Source organism: Bubalus kerabau, chromosome 11, assembly GCF_029407905.1.
Source record: "Bubalus kerabau isolate K-KA32 ecotype Philippines breed swamp buffalo chromosome 11, PCC_UOA_SB_1v2, whole genome shotgun sequence".
NCBI lineage: Eukaryota > Metazoa > Chordata > Mammalia > Artiodactyla > Bovidae > Bubalus > Bubalus kerabau.
In genome coordinates, this window is record NC_073634.1 from 97284809 (window position 1) to 97292332 (window position 7524).

Here is a 7524-nt window from a genome sequence, read left to right on the forward strand (position 1 = left end):
CAAGGTCTCTTAGTCAAATCTGGGCTTTGGGAAAGGCTCTCCAGAGGATGCAATGGAAGATGAGTTAGTGTCAAATGAAGGAAGATAGAAAGAGCATGTAGGCAGAGGGAGCATGGAGGTGTGAATAAGTATGGCCTCTTGATGAGCCTTGTTAGATGAATGGACAGATGGATGGACAGACAAGTGAATGAATGAATAGTGGAGGGAGGGTAGATGAATGGAGGTGGGTCAGTGGATGCAGTGGCAACTTAGGCATGCATAACCTAATGATCTTATCTTATCCAACAGTTATCTCAGCATTTATGGCTTACTCCCTTGATGTTTGGGTCAGGAATTTAGGGAATGTCAAAGATGAAAGACACAGTATGGCCCCTGGGGAGTCTGCAGTCCTGAGTGCAGAGTTGTGGAGCCACATTACTCTTGGTAGGGGACTTCCCAGGAGAGCCACCAATGGTTACAGTTAGGGGACAGACAGAAGGAGGAACTAGAGAAGAAGGTGGAATCAGAGAGCCAGGCAGGAACCAGCCTGGGGCAGCCTCACCAATCAGCCCTGCAGGGAAAAAGAAGCCATGGAACAGGATACCATCAAGGTGGCATGTCCTCTGGGGAGGGCCCTAGCATCAGACTTAGGAGACCTACATCCTTGTCCCCTTTCTGCATTTTAATCCCTAGACTGAAATGACTACAGGCTGGACACTAACTCTCTCTGGACTCCACTTCCTTGTCTGTTTGATAACAAACTCACCACTTCACGGCAAAAGGGAGGAGAAAAAGTGGAAGCACTGACAGATTTTATTTTCTCAGGCTCCAAAATCACTGCGGACAGTGACTGCAGCCATGAAATTAAAAGACACTTGCTCCTTGGAAGAAAAGCTATGACAAACCTAGATAATGTATAGGAGAGACATCACTTTGCCCACAAAGGTCCATATAGTTAAAGCTATGATTTTTCAAGTAGTCATGTATGGGTGTGAGAGTTGGACCATAAAGAAGGCTGAGGACTGAAGAATTGATGCTGTTGAATTGTGATGTTGGAGAAGACTCTTGTGAGTCCCTTGGACTGCAAGGATATTAAGCCCATCAGTCCTAAAGGAAATCAACCTTGAATATTCATTGGAAGGACTGATGTTGAAGCTCCAGTATTTTGGTCACCTGATGCAAAGAGCTGATTTATAAGAAAAGACCCTGATGCTGGGAAAAATTGAAGGCAATAGGAGAAGGTGGTGGCAGAGGATGAGATAGATAGCATCACCGACTCAATAAATATGAATTTGAGCAAACTCGGGGAGACAGTGGAGGACGGAGGAACCTGGCGTGGTGCAGTCCACAGGGTCACAAAGAGTCAGATACTACTGAGCGACGGAACAATACATGAATGATGATGAATGTGAGCTTGAAAGTTTCAAAGGCCCTTCGGTGAAATGGAGTTGGTGGGGTTTTGAGACTCAGCAAAGCAAGGGCAGAAACATCATTTCCAATCAGTGCCAGGCAGTGTGGTACAGAGGAAAGAGCATAACCTCTGGCCTTGGATAGTACTGAATTCTCATCCAGCCTCACCCCTTACTAGATTCAACATCTTGGGCTAGCGCCATAACTTTCCAAGCCTAACTTCCCTCATTTGTGCAACAAGGTTATTAATGCTTATCTCGCAGAGTTCTTGGGAAGCCTTAAGTAAACTGAAAACTGTATGGACAGCACTCGACATTTATCAATTTTTTAAAAATGTTAGTTCCCATCCCTTGATTTTATCTCTCTGCTTAGTGCACATATTTTAGGTCTTAATCTGCACCCTGTTCCCTCTTCCTCCGAGAAGACCCAGCACCAGGGTTGAGCCCCGGGAGCCATGAGTATTACATAACCCTGGTCCCTTGGTCATAGTTGATTGGACTCTGCTGGGTGCCTGTATCAGTGACACATTTGAGAGCCAAGTTTACTTGAGTAAACAAAGGACGGAAAGAAGGAAGAAGAGAAGTTTCCTTCGTGTCTTGACTTAATTTGATCAGCTTCTCACTGACGCTTTGGGTACCTCTCTAGACTTATCCCTGAGGCTGAAGGCCTGACTGATGTCACCACATCACCGAAGGTCTTCCCTGTGGTCTGCCCCTGACATGGACCCCTCTGAAGAAGAGAGGGTACGGGGGCAGACAAGAGGAAGGACCCCGCTGAGATGTGCTGACCTTGGCCAGGAATGGCCTCCTCTGGCTGGGCCAGAGATTCACGGCTGGGTGTGCGAGGCAGCCTTAACGACTAGCAGTGACTCAGGTGGTCCCTGAGGGTTCCTGATAAGGAGGCTCAGGACAACAACGAAGACCGGAATCTAAGCCTCCCGACTCCATTTTGTGCAGACAGGCCCTTGAGGGTCCAGTGCTTCTCTGATGGCCATGGGGCGCCATCTGCCAAAGCTGGTCTGCTCTAGGGCCCCTCCAAGCTGACTCCCCCCATCTCAGCCGTCGTGCTCCCTGCTTCACCCCCCAGTGCCTCTCTCCTACCTTTATCCCATCTCCTGGCTGCCGCCGCCACCACTTTTTATTCATTCCTGGCTTTCAATCTCTGTTCTCTTACTGTGTCTCTTGGCTTCTGGCCTTGCAAAAACAGAGCTCTGCCTCTCTCCGGAGGCTGCCTCTCAAGCCCCGAGAGGGAAGCACGTTGGCTTCTTTGATCACTGTTATCTGTGCTCAGTACATGGGGCTCAGCCAGGCTCCTCCCCAAGCCGCTGGCCCACCTGTGGGGTGGCTGCCTTTGTGTTGGGTACACACCTTAATCCAGTGTGCAAGGGTGGGTCAGCCAGGCACCTTTATTCTAGAAGGGGCCTGGGTCTGGCAGCTCTCAGAGAATGCTACATCTTTCTCTAACATACCTGGGGAAGGAGCAAATGAGACTGTGGAGGTGACTATGCTTTGAAAAGTATAATGGGCCTGCTGGCACAGAATATCTACTCTTCACCACATTAACAAGGCCGTCACGTTGCTGCTCCTAGGGAACTTTTGCTTCCCTAGGACTTGTGGCCAAGGGCAGTGGGTACCAATGGCCCTGGTCTGTGATTTCCAAACCCCTCTCCAGGGAAGTTGCTGGGACAGCCAGCCCCCCTCCACCTCCCCCCACTAGTGCTGCTTCTTCGAGAACCCTCCTTACCTGCTTCTCTGCTGCAGCTCGTCTCTCTGGGCTCTCCCGACAAGGTGCACAGAGCCCCACGCTGCCCCAGGGCTCCCAGGTGCTTGCATTTTAGAGCTCCTTCCATGGGAACCTCAGAACATTCCCAACAGCTGGGGAAGCAGCGCCCTCTTCTTTTCAGCCTTGCCCTTGGGGAGTAGGGGGAGGAGGCTCGGCCCTTCACTACCTTCTAGCTCACGTGAGCTAGCCTGTTGAAGAGAACGCCTCTTCCTCTGCCAAGGTCCCAAATTCCAGAGAAAGAACCAAGGCTGGTTCAGCTGGGGTCAGAGGTCCGTACCTGTGCAACCAGCTACAGCCAAAGGCCATGTTGGAACCATCTCCACAGACAGGCAGTGGGTGACAGTGGAGGGGGTCGTCCAGGACCAAGCCTTCACACCAAGGAACCCGCACATGTCACAGTCCTGTGCTACCAGATCTCTGATCTCTCCCTGGCACTTGAGCCAGTGACCCAGACTGGCATCAGTCACCTGGACCCTCTGCTTCCTTGTGGAGCTTCCTACCCACCTCTGGCCTTGGAGATAGAGTTTCTTCTCTCCCCCTTTTTCCTTTGACTGTTATTCTTTGCACCTCAGGGCTGGACTCTCAGCCCCCAATTCCCTTCACTTGTTTTGGAATCCAAGGGATGAGGGGAGGGCAGGGTGGCCAGCTGATCATCAGATGGGTGACCCTGACATCTTGGAGTTCCCAGGCTGCCCTGCAGCTTAGGCCCCCTTCTCCTACCTCTAGATATATTCTTTTCTTCTTCTTTGCTAATAGCTATCCTGAGATAATAATTCACATACAATATAATTCACCACCTGTTTAAAGTGTACAATTCAACGTTTTGTTGCATATTTTGTGTTCACAATTATGAAACCACCACTCCAATTTGCAACATCCCCCTCCAAATCCCCATTAGCATCATTCACTTTTTTTTTTTTTTTTTTGGCACCAATTCCTCCCCCCACAGCTATAGACAATCCCCAATCTACATTCTGCCTGTATATATTTTTCTATGCTCGACATTTCATAAATGGAATCATACATCATATGGTCTTTTGTGACTGGCTTATTTCTCTTTTTATATTTTTTAATTTATTTATTTGACTCTTTTTGGTTGTCCCATGCAAGATTTTCGATCTTCATTGCAGCACGTGAACTCTTGGTTGCAGCCTGTGGGATATAGTTCCCTGACCAGGAACTGAACCTAGGTCCCCTGTGTTGGGACCACCAGGGAAGTCCCTTGGCTTCTTTCATTTAACATTTTCAAGGTTCAATCACATTGTAGCAGATATCAGTACTTTATTTCCTCTTATGATGGAATAATATCCCATTGTATGGACAAACCACATTTTTATTTATCCATTCATCAGCTGGCAGACAGTTGAGTTGTTTCTTCTTTTGGGCAATTATGAAGAATGCTGCTGTGAAAATTCATGTAAAAGTTTCTGCATGGACTCATTTTCATTTCTCCTGGGTATACAGCTAGGCGTAGAATGACTGGGTCATACGGTAGCTCTATGTTCAACTTTTTGACGACCTGCCAGGCTGTTTTCCAAAGCGAGTGCACTATTTTGCATTTCCATCAGCAGTGTGTGAGGGCTCCAAGTTCCCCACATCCTCGCCAACACTTGCAACTACTTGTCTTCTTGACTGCAGCCTTGAGAAGTTCTTACTGTCCATCCTTGAAGGACTTGCTCAGAGGCCAGCTCTTCTATGATCCCCTCCTCTCTCCCTGACTTCTCTCCTTGGATTCCCTGCCTCCTTATGATTCCATGTAACAGGACCTTTATAAAACTCCAATGATGCCAAGTGAAGGCCTCCTGCTTGGGCTAGAGTCAGAACCAGTCCCCTCTGGCTCATGTGTGATTTGAATGGAGATTAGTGAAAGCCCAAGCGAAATCAGCCCTCCATAAGCTGCTGTCACAGGTGAAAGCTTCCATTAGAACCGTTCCCCTAGGACAAGGGACTGGCCCTGAGCTTACTCAGGGCTCCATTGATTTGTAAAACAGAAACTCACTTAACTCCATACAGAGACTTGTCAGGGGGCAGAGCAGTATTTGGCATTCAGTCTCCATTATTCTGAAAACAGTAATTAGATTTTTTTTTAAGTCCATTCTTCACCCTCTCTTAGTCTATTTGGTTTAGGTGGTCCTGGACCCAGCCAGAGGTAATGGCCCCTGTTTGGCCAATCACAATAATGGTTTAGGGTCACGTGACCAATTCTGGGCCAGTAATAATCAGTCCTGGGACCTTTTCTAGATGAGCCAATGAGTCAGCAGAAACACTGATCTGCAGAGGGGAAAAAAAGGAGATATGCAGAGAAAAAGCAGGAATGGGAGATTGTGTGGCCTCAGGGAGAGAGGTCAAGAGCGAGAGATGTGGAGTCAGAAGCAGCCTGTTCATTCCTATGGTTTCTGGCTGTGCTTTCTGCAGTGGATTTCATGACATTCCCCCTTGTTTTATTATACACCCCATTTTCAGTTGAAATTCTTCACTAGTCAAGATTCATTCACTTTTGTATTGATTCAATTTTGTATCAAATTAGCTTAAACAAGAAATGGGAGATCTCTGGGCACACAACATCGGAAAACTCAAGGGATAAATCCAGGTATGGCAGAATTTAGAACCTCAGATGACATCACTGAGAAGTAGTCTCTTTTTCTCTGTGTCGGCATCCTCATTAGGCAGGGTTTCCCAAGAGGTAGACAAGATGGCCCCAGAAACTCCAGGCTGTATAGAGACCCCTGAAAGACAGCAAGTCCTTCCCAAAAGCTCAGTAATGTTGGAGACAGATTCCCATTAGGCCCCAGATCTGCCACTGCTGTTAGTGCTGTTCGTACATGCCTTGGTGGTGTGTGCATGCTCAGTCATGTTGGATTCTTGGTGACCCCATGAACTGTTGCCCACCAGCCTCCTCTGCCCATGGAACTTTCCAGGCAAGAATACTGGAGTGGGTTGCCATTTCCTCCTATGGGGGATCTTCCTGACTCAGATTGAACCAGCGTCTCCTGCATTGGTAGGCAGATTCTTTACCACTGAGCCACCTGGGAAGCCCTTAGTGCTGTTTACTTTCAGCCTAATGGGGTTAGGGGAGGGGAGGAGGAGAGAAAGAGGAAGAAAGGCATAGGATTTGTTTAGTACCTATTGGCTTGGGGGTCACTGTTCAACCCCTTTACCTGTGATGGAGCCCATTCACAACCTTGGCTGATTGCCAGTGAAGGAGGGCCAATCATGTTCAAAGAACACTCCTTCTGTGCCTGAGACTTCCTGGACCTGAATATGCAAAGATGGCAAGATTTGGGACAGGGCCTGAGAAGTTTGAATTGTTCTGTCTAGAAAAGTAGGAAAATTTGGAGGGGGTTAAAAATAATAATTGATAGTGTGATCACTCATCTAGAGCCAGACATCCTGGAATGTGAAGTCAAGTGTGCCTTAGAAAGCATCACTACGAACAAAGCTAGTGGAAGTGATGGAGTTCCAGTTGAGCTCTTTCAAATCCTGAAAGATGATGCTGTGAAAGTGCTGCACTCAATATGCCAGCAAATTTGGAAAACTCAGCAGTGGCCACAGGACTGGAGGAGGTCAGTTTTCATTCCAATCCCAAAGAAAGGCAATGCCAAAGAATGCTCAAACTACCGCACAATTGCACTCATCTCACACGCTAGTAAAATAATGCTCAAAATTCTCTAAGCCAGGCTTCAGCAATACGTGAACTGTGAACTTCCTGATGTTCAAGCTGGTTTTACAAAAGTCAGAGGAACCAGAGATCAAATTGCCAACATCCGCTGGATCATGGAAAAAGCAAGAGAGTTCCAGAAAAACATCTATTTCTGCTTTATTGACTATGCCAAAGCCTTTGACTGTGTGGATCACAATCAACCGTGGACAATTCTGAAAGAGATGGGAATACCAGACCACCTGACCTGCCTCTTGAGAAATCTGTATGCAGGTCAGGAAGCAACAGTTAGAACTTGACATGGAACAACAGACTGGTTCCAAATAGGAAAAGGAGTACGTCAAGGCTGTATATTGTCACCCTGTTTATTTAACTTCTATGCAGAGTACACATCATGAGAAACGCTGGACTGGAAGAAGCACAAGCTGGAATGAAGATTGCTGGGAGAAATATCAATAACTTCAGATATGCAGATGACACCACCCTTATGGCAGAAAGTGAAGAGGAACTGAAGAGCCTCTTGATGAAAGTGAAAGTGGAGAGTGAAAAAGTTGGCTTAAAGCTCAACATTCAGAAAACGAAGATCATGGCATCCGGTCCCATCACTTCATGGGAAATAGATGGGGAAACAGTGGAAACAGTGTCAGACTTTATTTTTCTGGGCTCCAAAATCACTGCAGATGGTGACTGCAGCC

The 7524-nt window shown here is 47.4% G+C and overlaps 1 protein-coding gene across 1 annotated transcript in view; it reads right to left on the minus strand.

The window, feature by feature from the left end:
* Positions 1-3272, minus strand: part of STRBP (spermatid perinuclear RNA binding protein) — a 181849-nt gene extending 178577 nt beyond the window's left edge. Inside the window, exon 1 of the mRNA XM_055541093.1 lies at positions 3133-3272. The gene's annotated coding sequence lies outside the window, so the exon portion shown is untranslated. The remainder of the gene's footprint in view (positions 1-3132) is intronic.
* Between the last annotated feature and the right edge of the window lie 4252 nt (positions 3273-7524).